The following is a 22,544-nucleotide window of genomic DNA, read 5'->3' as shown; positions in this document are numbered from 1 at the left end:
TGAACAAAGCAGCCCCCATGCAGGCACTGTGCTGGGTGGTTTTATAGGTTACTTTCCATAGTCATCACAACTGAAGAGAATTAAAATGAGAGATATCAATCCAGAGAATTGAATATTGAGCAATGCAGAATGAAGATTTATTCATTTGCTTACCAAATGTGTATTGAGCATCTATTATGATCGTGGTGCTGATGGGCACAAAGACCACAGGAAATGAAAAGTCATAGTTCTTATCCTTAAGAAAGCCACATTCAGTTAGAAATAGCAAAACAAATACTTTCATTTATCTATACACATACATGAAAACATTGTATTGCAAGTTCAATTAAGAAAGAAAAATAATCATACACTTGAAGATTAATTATATACCATTTTGTTATAATGTTTTTATGGAGGAGCCAGTGCTCCCCCTGCCTCTGGAGATCATTATCCTAATTTTTTATTGCAGTTTTATTGAAAACCTGAAAAAAAGACTACACAAGGGATGATACAGAAGAACGAACACAGAGGGAGATAGCCACTTTGGAATTTACTGATGAATGAGATAGTCTTTACATTGTATAAATGCCACTGCATGTAGCTCAGATTGTTACCAATGGAAGGTCACAATTATTTAATATTTTGGAGATGGCATCTATGTTCAAGAGACTGCTTCATAAAAACAGGCTCTCATAAATAACAAAGACATGGTCTGCTTCAGAAATTGAAATTGAAAACTGCAATATGACTGTAAGTGGCTAAGAGTAAGAGAAAATAAAAGATGGAACACTCAAGAAATCTATTTTTGGATGGACTGTAATTTGGGAAACACTGATGAAGCATAATACAGAAAACAATAGATGAAACATAAAATTTAGATTGTGGCTGGGAAACTAAGGCAAAATGTCAGCCTAGGAAAATCAGAAATAGAAGAGAAACTTGTGCCTTTTGACTTTGTAATACAATATAGAACTCACTTTTTGAAAAAAATGAAACAAAATAATCCTCTAATTTATTAAAACTTGGTATTGCATTTGCATGAAGTTAGAGCAGGAGTTTAAGAAGTCAGCAAAGTGGAATTTACCCCCTCAGATGATACTGATTTGAAATAGAAAAGAAAATCACTTCCTTTTACTTAACATCTCTTTCTGGAGTTGTTTAGCAGGGCCCATGTCAGTAGAAAAGAAATTAAATAAGTAGATTAGCCAGGTGTGGTGGCTTGCAACTGTAATCCCAGCTACTCAGGAGACTGAGGCAAGAGGATTGCCTGAGTCCAGGAGTTCAAATCTGCAGTGAGCTACGATCATGGCATTGTAATCCAGCCTGGGTGACAGAGTGAGACCTTGTCTCTTAAGAAAAAAAAAAAAAGTAGTTTACATGGTGCAGCTCCTCCTTAGATATAAGATATCAAATACCCCATGACCCTTTTTAACTTCTTAGTAATAGCTTTAATAACTTTCTCAAAAGTGTCAGTTAGAGCTGATCTTCTGGGTCTCTCTATCCGCATAATTGCAAAAACAAAAATTTTTAATGAGATTAACAATAACGTTAAGCTTAATCTGTTGATAGCATGTACACTGGTTAGCCATTGCTACAAAGCAAACTCCCCCCAAATTCAGTGGTTAACAGCAATAATAATTTACTATTATAGCTCTATAGCTACAGATCAACTCTGGGTTGGGTGCTTTAGGTGGGGTTTGCCTGGGATGGCTCTGTTCCACGTGTCTCTCATCCTCCCCTTAGGACCAGTGAACTAGCCTCCATAAACATGTTTCTTGGTCATGGTAAAGGGCCAAAAGGCAAGAGGAAGACATACATGGCCTCTGAGGGCTTTAGCAGATCATAACTTCCCCACTCATTGTACTAGTGACAGTTTAAGCCACACGGCTAAACCCAAAGTGAAAAAGTGTGGAAATAGGTTTCCTCTATGTAGTGAAGAGACCTACAGTTATATGCAAAAGTTATAGATACAAGGGAGGGTAAAGACTTGTGGGGGTGGGGTATCAATGCTGTCTCTCTCACTGTGCAAGGATGACAGAGATGTGGATATAAATTTTAGCCCTATTGTTTCTAATTAAATGTGCTGGAGAGGTTGCTTAATCTTTCTGAATCTTCATTTGTTCATCTCCAAAACTGGAGTAATGAAATGTTCAGATGATGTTGGTAAAACTGCTGGGACTTTAAGTCCTTTTTCTTTTTCCTATTCTGTATGGATGGCCATATGTCTGCTCTCATCACATTCTTGCAATGATGCCCATGCACACCTTTCATGCTGCTCCGGATTGCCTCTATCACCTTTCAAAGATATGTTCCTGACAAAAAAGGAAAAGTGAATGAGGTGGAATTCTTCTCCAGTGATGTAGTGTCCAATAATGCAAACCTGGGTAGGTGGGAGCATTTCTCTCTTGGTCTTGGGAATGACTATCAACACCATATTAATTTTTTTCTGGCTCATGCTCCCACCCAGAAATATGAAGAATTTACTTTACTGGAATAACTAGTGCTTTTCCTTTGTACCTCCAATAGTTAACATCAGAATACTATTTAATATTGACAGTGACATCTTTGTTTGGTCCACTGTGAAGTCTACGAGGGCATCTACAACTGCATGGAGGATTGCATTAGGAAGGTATCCTAGAAAGGCAGTAAGGAACATAAGCTAAGTAGCTAAGTGCATCCTATATCTTATGTCGTTTAATCCTCAGGTTCATACTGTTATTTTTCCCGTTTTATAGACACATACTTTAATGCTTAAACAGGCTAGGTATCTTGCTTAAGGTCATATAATGTAATTTTAAGTTGTAGAATCTAGTTTTAAATGCAGATCTAATTCTTACCTCTATTATTAAATACCTTTTTTTTTTGAAAAAAAGAAAAAAGCAACAGTATTATAATTGGGAGCTGCATTCCTGATTTAAGATTTAGAATTAAATAGCCATGGATATAATCTTTTTTTGCCAAAACATAAAAATACAACAGCAAAGACATCTAAAATAATTGAAAATATTACATATTTTGTGTTCTCGGAAATATGTTTATGTTGTACACATAAGTCTCCAACATATCATTAAAGGTACATATTTCACATAATAATTCAGCTTCACAATATATTTAACCTGTCATCAACCCACTAACTCTGGTGAATGTCAGTTGAACATTTGAGTCACAATAATGTTGCTCACTTTTGAAAATATGTTAAGGCCTTTTTTTGGAAATGATTTGAGTGATCCAGTACTGTTTTAAAAGTAGTCTGGGGAATTCTGAGCTGACACTTTCCCTTTAGCTTTATAAATTTTCCTGTAGCAAGCAGAGGCCCTCTAAGTTATTTGCTTGACCCTAAATTGTGCTCCATGTTGAGATCATTCTTTTCCAAAATAGTGATTGACCATCTAAAGGTTTTAAGGTCTGGCTGAAGACCTTAAATGATGAGAATCTAGTAGAAGAGACGTCCTTCTAAACTTACTCACTTTTAAAATCTTTCATTCTTTGCTTTCCAATATGTCTCTTTTAGTTCCTCTCCCACACCAACTGCTCATTTAAATAAGTCACGAAAGCTGAGTATGAGATCTTAATGGGGAAGTTATATGAAGGCAGATTTTATGAATATGAGCTTTCTCTCAGACCAACTGGCAGCCTCTCAGCTAATTTTCCTTTGCTTTCCCAAGCAATTGCCCAACATAACTCATGCTGTCTGTAACACACCAACAAACAGGCAGGCAAAGTTTATAAAACATGGAGATATACAGAACAGTAGAGAGTGGAGAAATATTAGTATTCAAAATATACCAAACATAGGAGTGAGTTGGCTACCACAATTGAGAACCAGGTAAGTTTCCTAAAAGCAAATAGGGAAAACTTGTTTTCTTCTTGGATGTCATGACACCACTGTCCTGTTTTTCATTTGTCTCTCAGGCCACTACTTCTTGTTATCTTTGCATTCTTCTCCTTAATCTGGCCTATAAATGTAGGAGCTTTTAGGACTTTGGCCTGGACTTTTTTTTTTTTTTTTTTCCAATTTACTTTACATTTACTTTATTAGAAAATCTTGCCCTCTAACAAACTTTTATGTGTCATTTTTATTCCAACAAGTTAAACATTTTTTTTTTTTATCTCTACCTTGAGTTTCAGATCCATATATACAACTGCTGACTTGGTAGCCCCACCCAGATACCTCACAAGCATCTCAAACTCAACACATTTGAAACTTTAATCAGCCCCCTTTGGTTTGTGCTGTGTTAATAAATGCTAACTCCATCCACCTAGTTGCTTGTGCCAGAATCCCTGGAGTCATTCTTTTTTTTTATTTCCTCTTTTAAGTCAGTAATTTAAAATTTATTCTAGCTATAATGCATGCTTCTCTGGTATGCTTCAGAGTCCATTGCTAAGATATTCTGTTGTACTCATCTGTCTGATTTATGGATCTATGAAATTTCTGGCACTAGGACATCATTTGAGTTTGGGCCATATAGCAGTGATAAAATGAGTAGAATAACTTTAGAAACAATAAAAGCAAGAGAACACTGTGATTCTAAGATGAATGCTCCCATTATTATTTAATGTTTGAGTGATAAATTAGAATCATTCACATTTAAATATTATTTAAAATTTAACATTATGCTAATATTTGGATGATGAATTCCAGTTATAATGCAATATTGTGTCAAAAAGAATATACTGCCTTGATAAGGGCTGTCATTAGGGCCTATAATTGTCGTTTGCCAATCTATAACAGGCCAAATGTTTAAGTTCCTTATCAGTGGCTTTAGTGCTATGATCTATACTTTTCCTCTGATTTTTCATCTTCCCAGTGTGGATGTCTGACAAAACTCCAGGGTAGTGGAAAGAGTGTCCTTTTGCCTCATATCATCTTTGCTGAACACAAGTGCTAAATGGATGGCAGTTTGAGAGGGGTGGGTCAGAGCTGAGAGCAGTAGAGGGGAAGTAAAGGATACTCTGGGAGTCATCTTAAACGTTTCCTCCCTCAGCTCACTCTCCACATCCAACCAATCACTCGCCCTGATAAAAGAAAACTCAAACACACCTGGTCTCTCTACTCCACTAGCCTCCATGATCTTTTCCATCGTTAATAGCTTAACCATGTTAACCATCATTAATAGCTATCTAGGGGGTCTTCCCTCTTCCACTCTTTCCCACCTTGAACTTATTCTCTACCCCACAGCCAAAGTGAGCATAAATCAGAGAAAAGTGGAGCAAGATGGTGGAATAGAGAGCTCCACTGATCATCCTCCATGCAAGGACACCAAGTTAACAACTATCTACACGGATAAAACACCTTCATAAGAACCAAAAATCAGGTGAGCACTTATATACCTGGTTTTAACTTTATAATGCTGAAATAGGCTCTAAAGAGATAGACAAAGCAGTCCTGAATCGCTGCCACAAACCCTTCCTTCCCCTTTGGTAGCAGCAGAGTGGGGCAAAGAGTGTTTCTGGGCACTTGGGGAAGAACACAGCAATTGTGAGGCACTGAACTCAGTGCTGTTCTGTTAGAGCAGACAGTAAAACCAAGATCAGACTTAGCTGATGCCCACCCACAGCGGGAGCATTTAAACCAACTCTAGCCACAGGGAAATCACAGATCCCAGTAGTCAGAACTTAAGTGCCCGCAAAAGTCACCACTGAGGGCCAAAGGACTCTGCATCTCTAAGTAAACTTGAAAGACAGTCTAGGCCATAAGGACTGCAACTCTTAGACAAATCCTAGGACAGAACTAGGCCCAGAGACAGCAGACTGGGGGGCAAGCAGCATACTGAGACACCAGCTGGGGCAGCCAAGTGAGTGCTGGCCTTACCCCTCCCCTAAACCCAGGCTGCACAGCTCATGGCTCCAAAGGAGACCCTTTCCTTCCACTAGAAGAGAGGAGAGGGAGAAGTGGGGAGGACTTTGTCTTGCATCTTGGATACTCGCTCAGCCACAGCAGGATAGGGCACCAGTCAGAGTCATGAGGCCTCCATTCCAGGCCCTAACTCCCAGACAACACTTCTAGACACACCCTGGGCCAGAACACTGTTGGTGGGAGTGTAAATTAGTTCAACCGTTGTGGAAGACAGTGTGGCGATTCCTCAGGGATCTAGAACTAGAATTACTATTTGACCTAGCATTCCCATTACTGGGTATATACCCAAAGGATTAAAATCATTCTACTCTAAAGAGGCATAAACACGTATGTTTACAGCAGCACTATTCACAATAGCAAAGACTTGGAACCAACCCAAATGCCCATCAATGATAGATTGGATAAAGAAAATGTGGCACATATACACCATGGAATACTATGCAGCCATATAAAAGATTAATTCATGTCCTTTGCAGGGACATGGATGAAGCTGGAAGCCATCATTCTCAGCAAACTATCACAAGAAGAGAAAACCAAACACCACATGTTCTCACTCATAAGTGGGAGTTGAACAATGAGAACACATGGACGTAGGGAGGGGAACGTCACACACTGGGGCCTGGCAGGGGGTTGGGGCTAGGGGAGGGATAAAATTAGGAGAAATACCTAATGTGATGGGGTTGATGGGTGCAGCAAACCACTATGGTACATGTATACTTGTGTAACAAAACTGCACGTTCTGCACATGTACCCTAGAACTTAAAGTATAATAAAAAAATTGTCAACAGAAAAAATACTAGCAAACCTAATTTGACAATACATTAGAAAGATCATTCATCATGACCAAGTGGGATTTATCCCTGAGATACAAGGATGGTTAGACACATGCAAATCAATCATTGTGATACATTATATCAACAGAATAAAGGATAAAAATCATATGATCATTTAAATTGATGATGAAAAGCATTAGATAAACATCAACAACCCTTAATGTTAACCCCTTCCCCAAAAAAACTGGGATTAGAAGGAACATAGCTAAATATATTAAAAGCCACACACAACAGACCCACAGCTCGTATCATATTGAATGGAGAAAAACTGAAAACCTTTCCTGTAAGATCTGGAACATGACAAGGATACTCACTGTCACCACCGTTGTTCAACATAATACTGGAAGTCCTAGCTAGAGCAATAAGACAAGACAAAGATACAAAGGACATCCCAAATTGGAAAGGAAGAAGTCAAATTATTCTTGTTTGCAGATGATATGATTTTACATTTGGAAAACCCTCAAGATGTACAAGAAAACTATTAGACCTGATAAATTCAATATAGTTGCAGGATACAAAATCAACACACAAAAATCAGTAGCATTTTTAATGCCAACAGTGAACAATGTGAGAAAGAAACCAAAAAGTAATCCCATTTATAACAGCCACACATAAAATTAAATATCTAGAAAACAACCAAATAAATAAAAGAACTCTACAATAAAAACTATAAAACAGTGATGAAAATAATTAAAGAGGACACTAAAAAATGGAAAATATTCAATTTTTATGGATAAGAAGAGTCTATATTGTTAAAATATCCATACTACCCATAGCAAACTATAGACTCAATGCAATCTCTATCAAAATACCAATAACATTCTTCACAGAAATAGAAAAAATAATTCTAAAATTTATATGAAACCACAAAAGACCCAGAATAACTGAAGCTATCTTAAGTAAAAAGAACAAAAGGGAAAAAATCATCATTACCTGACTTCAAATCATACCACAGAGTTGTAGTAACCAAAACAGCATGGTACTGGCATAAAAACAGACACATAGAGCAATGAAACAGAATAGAAAATTCAGAAATAATCCACACATCTACAGTGAACTCATTTTCCACAAAGTTGCCAAGAACATACACTGGGAAAAAGACAGTCTCTTTAATAAATGGTGTGGGGAAAACTGAATATCCATATGCAGAAGAATGAAATAGAGCCCTATCTCTTGCCATATACAAAAGTCAAATCAAAATGGGTTAAAGGTTTACACATAAGATCTCAAACCATGAAGTTACTATGAGAAAACATTTGAGAAAATCTCCAGGACATTGGTCTAGGCAAAAATTTCTTGAGCAATACCACACAAACACAGGCAATGAATGCAAAAATTAACCAATGGGATCACATCAAGTTAAAAAGTTTCTGCACAGCAAAGGATACAATAAATAAAATAAAGAGACAACTAACAGGATGGGGGAACATGTTTGCAAACTATCCATCTGTCAAGGGATTAATAACTAGAATATATAAGGAGCTCAAACAACTCTATAGGAAAAAAATCTAATGATCTGATTTAAAAAATGGGCTAAAGATTTGAGTAGATAATTCTCAAAAGAAGATATACAAATGGCAAGCAGGCTTATGAAAAGGTTCTCAACATTATTGATCATCAGAGAAATGTAAATCAAAACTACAATGAGATATCATCTCATCCTAGTTAAAATGGCTTCTATCCAAAAGATGGGCAATAACTTATGCTGGAGGGTATGTGGAGTAAAGGGAATGCTTGTACACTCTTTGTGGGAATGTAAATTAGTGCAACCACTATGGAGAACAGTTTGGAGGTTCCTCACAAAACTAATAATTCAGTTACTATATGATCCAGCAATCTAACTGCTGGGTATATACTCCATAAAAAGGAAATAAATATAATGAAGAGATATCTGCACTCCCATGTTTGTTGCAGCACTGTTTACAACAGCTAAGATTTGAAAGTAACCTAAGTGTCCATCAACAGATGAATGAATAAAGAAAATGTGGTACATACACAATGGAGTATTATTCAGCTATAAAAGGAATGAGATCCTGTCATTTGCAACAACATGGGTGGAACTGGAGATCATTACGTTAAATAAAATAAGTCAGGCACAGAAAGACAAACATCACATGTTCTCACTTATTTGTGGGATCTAAAAATCAAAATAATTGAAATCATGGACATAGAGAGTAGAAGCATGGTTGCCAAAGGCTGGGAAGGGTAGTAGGGGATTTTGAAGGGAGGTAGGGATGATTAATGCATACAAAATAAATAGAAAGAATGAATAAGATATACTATTTGATAGCACAACAGGGTGACTATGTTAACTGTACATTTTCAAATAACTTAAAGAGTGTAATTGGATTGTTTGCAACTCATTGGATAAATGCTTGAGGGTATGGATACCCCATTCTTCATAATGTGCTTATTTCACATTGCATGCATGTATTAAAACATCTCATGTACCGTATGTGTGTGTGTATATATATATATAAACACACACACACACATATATATACCTACTGTGTACCTACAGAAATTAAAAATAAAACTTAAAAAAAGTGAGATTAAATCAAAATATAGGTATATTTTGGAGGTATTATGAGTTCAGTTCCAGCCCACTGCAATAAAGCAATAAAGTGAAACCAAAAACGAATTTTTGGTTTCCCAGTGCATATAAAAATTGTTTACACAATCCTATAGTATATTAAGTGTGCAATAGAATAATGTCTTAAAAAATGCACATACATACCTTTGGTAGAAAACCTTTTTTTTTTTTTTTTTTTTGGCAGGGCATGGTGGCTCATGCCTGTAATCCTAGCACTTTGGGAGGCCGAGGCGGGCGGATCTCGAGACCAGGAGATAGAGACCATCCTGGCTAACATGGTGAAACCCAGTCTCTAAAAATACAAAAATATACAAGAAAAAATATTAGCCGGGTGTGGTGGTGGGTGCCTGTAGTCCCAGCTACTACTTGGGAGGCTACGGCAGGAGAATGGCATGAACCTGGGAGGCAGAGTTAGCAGTGAGCCGAGATCATGCCACTGCACTCCAGCCTGGGTGGCAGAGCGAGACTCCTTCTCGAAAACAATAACAACAACAACAAAAAAACAAGAAAACCTTATTTTGCTAAAAACTGCTAACAATCTTTTGAGCCTTCAGCAAGTCATAACCTTTTTGCTGGTAGAGGATCTTGCTTCAATGTTGATGGCTGCTGACTGATCATGGTGGTGATTTATGAAAGTTGGACTCGGTATGGCAATTTCTTAAAATAACAACGAAGTTTGCAGCATCGATTGACTTTTCCTTTCATGAGAGCTTTCTCTGTAGCTTTGTGATATTGTTGGTATTTTGTTAAATACTATTTTACTTACAGTTGAAATTTTTTCAAATTGGGGTCAATCTTCTTACACTCTGCTTCTGATTTATCAATGAAGTATAAATTTATAAAGCTTATTACTTATAAAGTTATAAGTATATTCTTAATCTTTTGTTGTCATTCCAACAATGTTTACAGTATCTTCACCAGGGGTATATTTAATCTCAAAAAACTGCTTGCTTTGCTCATCTGTCAGAGGCAACTCCTCATCTGTTAAAGTTTGATCATGAGATTGGAGCAATTCAATCCCACCTTCAAGCTCCACTTCTTATTCCAGTTTCCTTGCTATTTCCCCCATATCTATAGTTACTTCATCACTGAAGTCTTGAACGTCTCCAACTCATTGTGAGGGTTGGAATTAACTTGTTTCAAGCCCCTATCAATGTTGATATTTTGACCTTTCCCCATGAATCACAAATGTTATGGATGACTTCTAGATGGTGAACTTTTTTCCGAAGGTTTTCAATTTACATTGTCCAAGTCCATCAGAGAAATCACTCTCTATGGCAGCGAGGGCATTATAAAATGTATTTCTTTTTTTTATACTTTAAGTTCTAGGGTACACATGTGCACAATGTGCAGGCTTGTTACATATGCATACATGTGCCATGTTGGTGTGCTGCACCCATTAACTAGTCATTTACATTAGGTATATCTCCTAATGCTATCCTTCCCCTCTTCTCCCTCCCCACAATAGGCCCCAGTGTGTGATGTTCCCCTTCCTGTGTCCAAGTGGTCTCATTGTTCAATTTCCACCTATGAGTGAGAACATGCGGTGTTTGGTTTTCTGTTCTTGCGATAGTTGGCTGAGAATGATGGTTTCCAGCTGCATCCATGTCCCTACAAAGGACACGAACACATCCTTTTTTATGGCTGCATAGTATTCCATGGTGTATATGTGCCACATTTTCTTAATCCTGTCTATCACTGATGGACATTTGGGTTGATTCCAAGTCTTTGCTATTGTGAATAGTGCTGCAGTAAACATACCTGTGTATGTGTTTTTATAGCAGCATGATTTATAATCCTTTGGGTATATAGCAGTAATCGGATGGCTGGGTCAAATGATATTTCTAGTTCTAGATCCTTGAGGAATGGCCACACTGTATTCCACAATGGTTGAACTAGTTTACAGTCCCACCAACAGTGTAAAAGCATTCCTATTTCTCCACATCCTCTCCAGCACCTGTTGTTTCCTGACTTTTTAATGATTGCCTTTCTAACTGGTGTGAGATGATATCTCATTGTGGTTTTGATTTGCATTTCTCTGATGGCCAGTGATGATGAGCATTTTTTCATGTGTCTGTTGGCTGTATAAATGTCTTCTTTTGAGAAGTGTCTGTTCATATCATTAGCCCACTTTTTGAAGGGGTTGTTTGTTTTTTTCTTGTAAATTTGTTTGAGTTCTTTGTAGGTTCTGGATATTAGCCCTTTGTCAGATGAGAAGATTGTAGAAATTTTCTCCCATTCTGTAGGTTGTCTGTTCACTCTGATGGTAGTTTCTTTTGCTGTACAGAAGCTTTTTAGTTTAATTAGATCCCATTTGTCAATTTTGACTTTAGTTGCCATTGCTTTTGGTGTTTTAGACATGAAGTCCTTGCCCATGCCTATGTCCTGAATGGTATTACCTAGGTTTTCTTCTAGGGTTTTTATGGCTATAGGTTGAACATTTAAGTCTCTAATCCATCTTGAATTAATTTTTGTATAAGGAATAAGGAAAGGATCCAGTTTCAGCTTTCTACTTATGGCTAGCCAGTTTTCCCAGCACCATTTATTAAATAGGGAATCCTTTCCCCATTTCTTGTTTTTGTCAGGTTTGTCAAAGATCAGATGGCTGTAGATGTGTGGTATTATTTCTGAGGGCTCTGTTCTGTTCCATTGGTCTATATCTCTGTTTTGGTACCAGTACCATGCTGTTTTGATTACTGTAGCTGTGTAGTATAGTTTGAAGTCAGGTAGCGTGATGCCTCCAGCTTTGTTCTTTTGGCTTAGGATTGTCTTGGCAATATGGGGTCTTTTTTGGTTCCATATGAACTTTAAAGCAGTTTTTTTCCAATTCTGAGAAAAAAGTCATTGGTAGCTTAATGGGGATGGCATTGAATCTATAAATTACCTTGGGCAGTATGGCCATTTTCACAATATTGATTCTTCCTAACCATGAGCATGATATGTTCTTCCATTTTTTGGTGTCCTCTTTTATTTCACTGGGCAGTGGTTTTTAGTTCTCCTTGAAGAGGTCCTTCACATCCCTTGTAAGTTTTATTCCTAGGTATTTTATTCTCCTGGTAGCAATTGTGGATGGGAGTTCATTCATTATTTGGCTCTCTGTCTGTTATCGGTATATAAGAATGCCTGTGATTTTTGCACATTGATTTTGTATCCTGAGACTTTGCTGAAGTTGCTTATCAGCTTAAGGAGATTTGGGGCTGAGATGATGGAGTTTTCTAAATATACAATTATGTCATCTGCAAACAGGGAGAATTTGACTTCTTCTTTTCCTAATTCAATACCCTTTATTTCTTTCTCCTGCCTGATTGCCCTAGCCAGACCTTCCAACACTATGTTGAATAGGAGTGGTGAGAGAAGGCATCCCTGTCTTGTGCCAGTTTTCAGTGGGAATGCTTCCAGTTTTTGCCCATTCAGTATGATATTGGCTGTGGGTTTGTCATAAATAGCTCTTATGATTTTGAGATATGTTCCATCAATACCAAAATCTTTGGGAGCTTTTAGCATGAAGGGCTGTTGAATTTTGTCAAAGGCCTTTTCTGCATCTATTGAAATAACCATGTGGTTTTTGTCTTTGGTTCTGTTTATATGCTGGATTACGTTTATTGGTTTGCATATGTTGAACCATCCTTGCATCCCGGGGATGAAGCCCACTTGATCATGGTGGATAAGCTTTTTGATGTGCTGCTGGATCCGGTTTGCCAGTATTTTATTGAGGATTTTTGCATCGATGTTCATCAGGGATATTGGTCTAAAATTCTCCTTTTTTGTTGTGTCTCTGCCAGGCTTTGGTATCAGGATGGTGTTGGCCTCATAAAATGAGTTAGGGAGGAATCTCTCTTTTTCTATTGATTGGAATAGTTTCAGAGGGAATGGTACCAACTCCTCCTTGTACCTCTGGTAGAATTCAGCTGTGAATCCATCTGGTCCTGAATTTGTTTTGGTTGGTAGGCTATTAATTATTGCCTCAATTTCAGAGCCTACTATTGGTCTATTCAGAGATTCAACTTCTTCCTGGTTTAGTCTTGGGAGAGTGTATGTGTCCAGGAAATTATCCATTTCTTCTAGGTTTTCTAGTTTATTTGCATAGAGGTGTTTATAGTATTCTCTGATGGTAGTTTGTATTTCTGTGGGGTCAGTGCTGATATCCCTTTATCATTTTTTATTGCATCTATTTGATTCTTCTCTCTTTTCTTCTTTATTAGTTTTGCTAGTGGCCTATCAATTTTGTTGATCTTTTCAAAAAGTCAGCTCCTGGATTCATTAATTTTTTTGAAGGGTTTTTGTGTCTCTATCTCCTTCAGTTCTGCTCTGATCTTAGGTTATTTCTTGCCTTCTGCTAGCTTTTGAATGTGTTTGCTCTTGCTTCTCTAGTTCTTTTAATTGTGATGTTAGGGTGTCAATTTTAGATCTTTCCTGCTTTTGCTTGTGGGCATTTAGCACTATAAATTTCCCTCTACACACTGCTTTAAATGTGTCCCAGAGATTCTGGTGTGTTGTATCTTTGTTCCCATTGGTTTCAAAGAACATCTTTATTTCTGCCTTCATTTCGTTATGTACCCAGTAGGCATTCAGGAGCAAGTTGTTCAGTTTCCATGTAGTTGAGTGGATTCGATTGAGTTTCTTAGTCCTGAGTTCTAGTTTGATTGCACTGTGATCTGAGAGACAGTTTGCTAGAATTTCTGTTCTTTTATATTTGCTGAGAAGTGCTTTACTTCTAACTATGTGGTCAATTTTGGAATAAGTGCGATGTGGTGCTGAGAAAAATGTATATTCTGTTGATTTGTGGTGGAGAGTTCTGTAGATGTCTATTAGGTCCGCTTGGTGCAGAGTTGAGTTGAATTCCTGCATAGCCTTGTTAACTTTGTGTCTCGTTGATCTGTCTAATGTTGACAGTAGGGTGTTAAAGTCTCCCATTATTATTGTATGGGAGTCTAAGTCTCTGTAAGTCTCTAAGGACTTGCTTTATGAATCTGGGTGCTCCTGTATTGGGTGCATATATATTTACAATAGTTAGCTCTTCTTGTTGAATTGATCCCTTTACCATTATGTAATGGCCTTCTTTATCTCTTTTGATCCTTGTTGGTTTAAAGTCTGTTTTATCAGAGACTAAGATTGCAACTCCTGCCTTTTTTTGTTTTCCGTTTGCTTGGTAGATCTTCCTCCATCCCTTTATTTTGAGCCTATGTGTGTCTCTGCGTATGAGATGGATCTCCTGAATACAGCAAACTAAAATGTATTTCTTAAATAATAAGACCTGAAATTAGAAATTACCCCTTGATCCATAAGCTACAGAATGGATGTTGTGTTAGCAAGCAGACAATCCACAATAACTTCCTTGTACATCTCCGTCAGAGCTTTTGCATGACCAGGTGAATTGTCAATGAGCAGTGATATTTCAGAAAAGAAATTTTTTTTTTTCCAGAGCAGTAGGTCTCAAGAGTGGTCATAATATTCAGTAAACCATGCTATAGACAGATGTGCTGTCATCTAGGCTTTGTTGTTCCATTTGCAGAGCACGGACAGAGTAGATTTATTAATAGCATCATTCTTAAGGGCCCTAGAATTTTCAAAATGGTAAATGAGCATTGGCTTCAATGTAAAGACACAAGCTGAATTAATCCCTAATAACAGAGTCAGCCTGCCCTTTGAAACTTTGAAATCAGATATTGGCTTGTCCTCTTCAACTATGAAAGTCCTAGATGGCCTCTTCTTCCAGGAACAGTCTGTTTTATCTACATCGAAAATTTATTGTTTATTGTAGCCACCTTCATCAATGATCTAAGCTAGATCTTGTGAATAATTTATTGTAGCTTCTACATCAGCACCTTGCTGCTTCACTTGTGCTTCACTTATGGAGATGACTTATTTCCTTCAACCTCATGAACCAACTTCTGATAGCTTCTAACTTTTCTTCTGTAGCTTCCTCTCCTCTCTCAGCCTTCACAGAATTGAAAAGAGTTAGAGCCTTGCTCTGGATTAGGCTTAGGTCTAAGGGAATGTTTTGTCTTTTTTGATCTGTCTAGACCACTAAAACTTTCTCCATATCCGGAATAAGGCTGTTTTGCTTTCTTATCATTCACATGTTCATTGAAGTAACACTTTTAATTGCTCAGTAACTTTTCCTTTGCACTCACAACTTGGCTAACTGGTACAAGAGGCCTAACTTTTGGCTTATCTCTGGTTTGAACATGCCTTCTTCACTAAGCTTAATCACTTTTAGAGTTTGACTTAAATTGAGAGATATAAGACTCTTCTTTCACTTGAATGCTAAGAGATCATTGTAGGATTATTGGTTGGCCTGATTTCGATATTGTTATGTCTCAGGAGTTAGGTAGACCAGAGAATAGAGAGAAAAATGAGGGAAAGGCTGATAGTGGAGCAGTCAACACACACACAATATTTATTGATTAAGTTTGTTATCTTATATGGGTACAGTTCATGACATCCCAAAACAATTGTGATAGTAACGTCAAAGATCACTGATCACAGATCACTATAACAGATATAATAATCATGAAAAAAGCTGGAAGTATTGCAAGAATTACGAAAATGTGACACAGGCACAAAATGGGCATATGTTGTTGGACAAATGGCACCAATAGACTTGCTCAATGAAGGGTTGCCACAAACCTTGAATTTGTAAAAAAAATGCAATATTTGAGAAACACAGTAACGTGAAGTGCAATAAAACAACATATGCCCGGATGTCTTGTCTTTTCTCAAAAATCCTTTGATGGCTTCTCAGGGAACTTATGACGAAATCCAACGTTATAATGTGTCCTACAAAGGCATGCATGATCTGACTGATTCTCCAGCCTCCTCTACCATAACACTCCCTTCCACTCTTTACAATCCAGCATGCTTTCTTGTGTATACCCAGGGCTTTCCACATCATGACCTTGGGGCACACTCTTCTCTCTACCTGGAAGCTTTTCTCCTAGGTTCTGATTCTCTCTACCTAATTAGCATCTGTGAATCATCCAAATCTAGGCTAGAATGTCACTTCCTCAGAGGGACACTTTACAAATATATTGATCTAAATTATTATTCTGTATTTATTCTCACATAATACTTTTCCTTAAGTGCTTACCAAAATTTGTAATTCTATGTTTATTTATGTAACCACTGTTTCCTCTACCAGCAAGCGAGCCTCATGCGGCAGAAACAATATCCACTTTGTTATTATTAGTATATGGATAACATGTAGTTTGTTGGCAATAAATATTTGTTGGAATAAAGATATTATGATTTTTATTGTAAATTAAAAAATATATATTTCTGAAAAGTCTAATTTTGGGGGAGACTAAATTTATTTTTGGAAGAATTTATCACAGAAGTTCTCATATAAAAGACATTATTAGATAGTGTGTCATAATATATTAAACTAGCATTTATGTGAGATATGCACATATTAATTAAATTAATATTGAAAATAGAATACTGGCTTTTTTTCAATCATAAAAAGTAATATTTGTGTAAGTGGCACATTGAACATGTAGGACTCTTGGGATGTATTAGAAAAGCGTATTTATTTATTTTTTTTTAAATCTCCCACTGTCTATATAAATACATTCAGTGGAGAAAGTGTTTCCCCGCCCTGGTTTACTTTTACATAATAACAATAAAAAATAATGTTATAGTCACAATCACAGTTTCAATTCAGAAATTGAGACATCCAGTCCCAAGGAATGATGCAAACTCTGACCTTGATTTAAGGTTAAAGTATTTCTGCTCCCGTGGCTGGTGATTTTCTTCAGGCAGGAAGGCAAGGAAGGAGAGGTATCACCCTTCTCTTTCCTTTCTCAAGTTAGGCTTCCATCCCCTTGTTTTGTCTTGCTAATTGTGGCTTTCTATCTTTACCAGGATTGGTGTGGTGGTGGGGATGAGGGGTGTAGTGATATAAGAAGGAGAAGCAACAGGGATAGAAAAGCTCTAATTGTATGGGCATTTTTGTTAGACGGCTGTGCATTCTTTGGTCTGGGCAAGTGTTTCCTATGGACTCTTCCTCTCTCTTCCTCTTCAGAAGTCTTTCTAGGAACTCCTGAATGTGTGTCCTGAGAGGCAGGCAATGAATTTCCTCCTGCTGGCAGCTCCTCTCTCAGCGTTTGTGTTCCAGAAGCTCACTTGACACTGACTGTATTGGCCAGGGTTCTTCAGAGAAACAGAAACAAGAATGAGAGTGAGAGTGAGAGCGAGAGCAAAAGCGAGAGCGAGAGCGAGAGAAAGTTATTTTAAGGAATTGGGTCATATGATTGGAGGCTGGCAAGGCCAAAATCTGTAGAGCAGGCTGGCAGGATGGAAATTCAGAGGGGAGTTGAGCCTTCTCTGAATAAGTCTTGAATTTGAATCTGAAGACTGGAAGCTCAGGTCAGTTTTCTGTGTTGCAGTCTTGAGACAGAATTGCTTCTTCTTTGGGAACCTCAGTCTTTGCTTTTAAGGCTTTCCACTGATTAAATGAGGCCCACCCCCATTATGGAATATAATCTGCTTTCCTTAAAGTCTAGTGATGAAAATGTTAATCTCATCTAAAAAGTACCTTCACAGCAGCATCTAGACTAGTGTTTGATCAAACAACTGGATACCATAGCCTAGCAAAATTGAAACATAAAGTTAACCATCACACAGAGTATTTCTGGTAAGTCCCATCACCTTTTCAGGATACTCCATTGGATAAGGTTTAAAATGGCTTCAACCTGGCTTTTCTCAACTAACACATCTAGTCTGAAAGAAATACTCGTACATCCTTTGTCCCAACAAATTTCAGACTTTCGGGTCACCTAGTGCAACAAACTCACCTTTGATCCCATTATTGAGGGGGCTTGCCAGTGCCTTCCTGGTGAGAATCAGACACAAGTTCATTGTTCCCCCTGAACTGTAAGTAGCATATAGCAAACTGAATTGAATGCCCTCTTTATAGGCTTGATGTGAGGGCCAAGAACTAGAACAGAACAGTTCTCTGCAAAGAAATTTTCCTTAAAAATCCCTTTTCAGATTCTTTCTCAATCACTAAACCCAACTGTTCTTTAGCCTTCTTATGGGTGAGAGGCTTAGGAGATATAAACTCTTAAAGTGTCTAGATATTCCCTTTGAATATTTGCATCTTTGCCTCATGTTTTACCTTATGTCATTCTACTTCATCTTGGTGATTCAGTCAAAACTTCAGTTATAATTCCATTTAGAAACTCTGAAAACTTAAAACACAGCATTAAACACTTAGAAAATGAAAAGCACATTTGTCATCATCATCGAGGTCATAGTAAGCATTTTGATATACATCATTCCTGTGTGGTAGGGACAGAAAATTCTTAAAGATACTAAAGTGATATCTGATTAAAATCTCAATATTTCTTGTGGCTGTTGATTAACAATCTAAGGTCATTCTACATCTAAGGTTAATCTACTGTCACCTCTCAGTAGCAATTGTTTGACTATGTTCATATGTCATATAAATATATACATTTTAATAAACACAATGATCATATTCTTCATTTTTTTGTAATTACTTTTTTCACCAACATTTTGTGAACATGTTCTCATGCTATTAATTTTATTTATAACATAAATTGTAGTGGCTGCATGGTATTCCACTATCCACAATTTAACTAATCCCCTATCATATACCATAAAGTTGTTTCCTTTAAAACTGTTCTTCTTTGCTTATTTTCTTCATAATACATAATACTATTATGAAAAACCATGTACGTAAATGGTGCATCTCTATTCTTAATTTTTTACTTAATATTTACCTAGGATTAATTCCTAGAAGTTAAGGTATTTTTTGTGGGCATAGTTTTAAGGCTTTCCTATGTATTCCTGAATGACCCTCCAAAAACTCTGGAGAATGAATTTTCTAGCGTAATAATACCCCTAACCTGAGAAGCATAAGCTATGTCTGCCAAAACATTGTTAAATTGGTTTTTATCTCTCTGATTATTGGCAAAGATGATCCTTCCTCCCTCCCGCCCTCCCTCCCTCTCTTCCTTCCTTCCTTCCTTCCTTCTTTCCTTCCTCCCTTTCTTCTTTCCTTCCTTTTTCCTTCCTTCCTTCCTCTGCTTCTTTTTGCAGATTCTCCATTCAAGGTCTGTGCCAATTATTTTATCAGGGTTCTTCTTAACATGGGAATAATTTAAATGCCTGTCAATATGTTGCAAATATATTTATCCAGGTAGTTGCTATTATATATACATTTATTTTCAATTGAGACAGGATCTCACTATGTTGCCTAACATGGACTGGAACTTCTGGGCTCAAGAAATCTTCTTGCCTTAGCCTCCCAAATAGCTAGGACTATAGGCACATGGTACTACACCTAGCAACTTTCTTTTTAACCTTATAATATTTAAACATAAAAAGTTAATTCATTTTTAATGTATATATTAATAAATTTCCTTATGTTTTTTCCCTATGTATTTATGCTTTAAAAACTTTTCCGGCACTGAAATTACATATATACCCACCTATTTTTTCTTACAGTTCTAAAATTAAAAATTTTTTGTCTATTTTATTCAATTATTATATGGAAAGACCAATCTAGGTATCCGTCATTACCACTGACACCTTCTGAACGAAGAGTTCTATTTAGCTTCTTGTGCAGATTTCCATATGCTCTACCATGTGATTCCACTTGTCTACTCTGGCTGCCACTGAATGAGCCAGAGGTGTGCACACATCCCAAGAGAACCAGTCTGCAGGGAACCAATTTCACAAGTCACCAGCTAAGGGACTATGAGGTGGCCTTGCATGATAGCTCTGTCCAAATGGGAATGACTGGACAAAGAAATTTCTTTTATTACTTGCCTCGGGATTGTAAATAAAGATATAGCTGGTTAGTAACAAAAGGATGTGATGGGAAAATGCATGCAAAAATCCCACAAGCCAGAGAAAACCATTAGTAAGCAGAAGATATGAGTAAACAGAAGCTATAAAACAGAGAATATAAAGTAGCTAGCTTTTTGATAGCACCAGGAGTGTAGAAATAGAATGGAAAGGTGCAAGGTCATCCGCTATTGAGGGTGAACAATAGAGTAACACCAGATGTAGAATTACTTTAGATTGCAAAGCCAAAGACTTGAGATGTATCGAGAATTCAATCAGATGTCACTTTAATATTTGTAAGAGTTTTTTGGTTCTATGAAACAGAAAATAAAAGAATAGAAATCCACCAAATTCAGAGGGCTTTATAGTTATATGGAAACACATTTGCATGTCTTAAAATCCAAAGATTGAAGTCAATTGGGTGGAGGCCCCAGATTCTAATGTAACTTGAAGATTAGCAATAACATGAGCAAATCTAGGGTATGTGAGTTATGTGGCTTTCTCCTTTAAATTCTGGACCAATTGATACAGCTGTAAATAGACCCTTCCCATCAGTATAACAGACAAGGATCTAGTCCCATCCTAGACTGATAGCCTTTGGTTATTGGGAAACTTCAGCAAGCTAAGAAGACAATGCCGTCCTCTCAATTATTTGGGATGACATATTTACTTCCTTAGCGAGTATGCTAGATATTATCTTATTTGCTGTTTACTCCTTAAGATTCACTCTCTTTCCCTCTCTACTCTCCTCTGAGCCCCCAGGAAGCTGATCTGTAACAACCAGATCAACCAGGCTCTCTTGTCTTCTGGCTTCCAGAGGTTCAGAGGGTGACAGAGAAGAGAGGGGTGAAGTATTTGTTCCCCGTCTTTCTATATGTCAGGCTTCAGGTTGGCAGTGGCTGTGATCCCCCAGCCAAAGCCACAGCTCCTGTCAGGGGACCACCTGATAGCTCAAGGTTTTACTGCATTCTGATAAATGCCCCTTTAGACCTAGATATGGTATCTGACTGCTTGTTGCTAGCCCTGGGGTTCTTTGCCATTATCATTGGTTTCCACCACATTTTTTTCAATAATCATTTAGCTAAACTTTTGTCCATTACCCTATCTGAATGTGTCATCTATGTGCTACAAGCACCCTAATGGATTACATAATTGGTACCAAGAGGGGTCTCAGAAATAAGCTATTAAAATGGAATTTTGGGATTGAGTGTCTCACTTATTTGATGCAAAGATAACTCATCCTTTTTTTTTTTTTTTTTTTGCTGGGACACTGGTAATCCATGGTATGTGGTGTTATCATGATTACTCAAAGTATCATCAGTAGTAGCATAGAATGGAGTGCAGGTGGAGGGTGAGGGGTCAGGAGATAAAGCTGTCTAATTCTCCTGACATCCTTTATTGAATAACCCAATTCATTATTTTGTATTTAACATTTTAAATGTTTCTTTACTGATTGAAATAGTCTTCTTTACCATAAACTAAATTATTTTATATACTAATGTCTGTTCTTGGGCTATTTATTTTGTTCTATTTATTTGGGTAAGTCTCATGGGATCACTTTATTTTATTGATCCTTCCTGGAAGTCAAAGACATAACACTGGCTCATAATAACAAAAGCTTCTACTTACATAGCATTACTTTGTCCCAGGCAATTTTCAAAATGTGTTATATATATTAACTCATTCCATCTTTGCAACCACTCTGAATAGAAGCTGTTGTTGTCTATGTTTTGCAGGTGGAAAATGAAGCACAGAGAAGTTCAGTGACTGACCTCAGATACTACTAGCAGAAAGCAGAAGAGCTAGGATTTCAACTTAGGATGTCTGGATCCACAGTCTGCACTCCTATGCACTATGCTACACTGCCTCTAACTATGAGGGAGCAGGGGCATTTTTTTTCTGGTGACTAAAAAGATACAGTTCAGGTGCATGGCACCTAATAATCTAACTTACACAGCCTGGAAAAATTGATAGTTACTATGTCCAGACTGTCTTGTTCAATTAACAGTTTCTCAAGTAATCTTCTAGTTACTGTCATATTTTATCTGTATCAGCCTAGCAGACCAAGTCCAAAACATTTTATACATATCTATCTTTTCTGCTGTTCATATTATTAGTTAGTCAAATAAATTCAATTGTTTTTCTACTGTTGGTGTCTCACAAATTATGACTGGCATCTATATATCTGTGAAGGTTCTACTGCATTGCTGGGTTATCATTATATAATTATAAGAGATCACAGACTGCACTGATGAAGGCTATGATGAGACATGATGAAGCAGGGTCCATTGTGACTGGGTAAAACTGTCTTCAATTTCCTGGCCTATAAAGCAGAGATGAGAACAACTGACTCATAGCATTTGGGTGAATATTAGATTAAATAAGATGATGTATGTGGGAGCAATTAATGGTGTCTGGCATGGAGTAGGTCTTCATGCAATGTTAGTTGAATCTAAATCATTGTAGG

General features: G+C 37.2%; 1 long non-coding RNA gene across 1 annotated transcript; it reads left to right on the top strand.

Annotated features, from left to right (window-relative positions):
- Window positions 1-4,003: 4,003 nt before the first annotated feature.
- Window positions 4,004-22,220, top strand: LOC108585935. Its single transcript, XR_001902531.3, has 2 exons — window positions 4,004-5,294; window positions 21,814-22,220. It is a non-coding gene; the product is annotated as an uncharacterized LOC108585935 (long non-coding RNA).
- The last annotated feature ends 324 nt before the right edge of the window (window positions 22,221-22,544 follow it).

Source organism: Papio anubis, chromosome 3 (assembly GCF_008728515.1).
Source record: "Papio anubis isolate 15944 chromosome 3, Panubis1.0, whole genome shotgun sequence".
NCBI lineage: Eukaryota > Metazoa > Chordata > Mammalia > Primates > Cercopithecidae > Papio > Papio anubis.
This window is presented reverse-complemented; position numbering and strand designations above follow the sequence as displayed.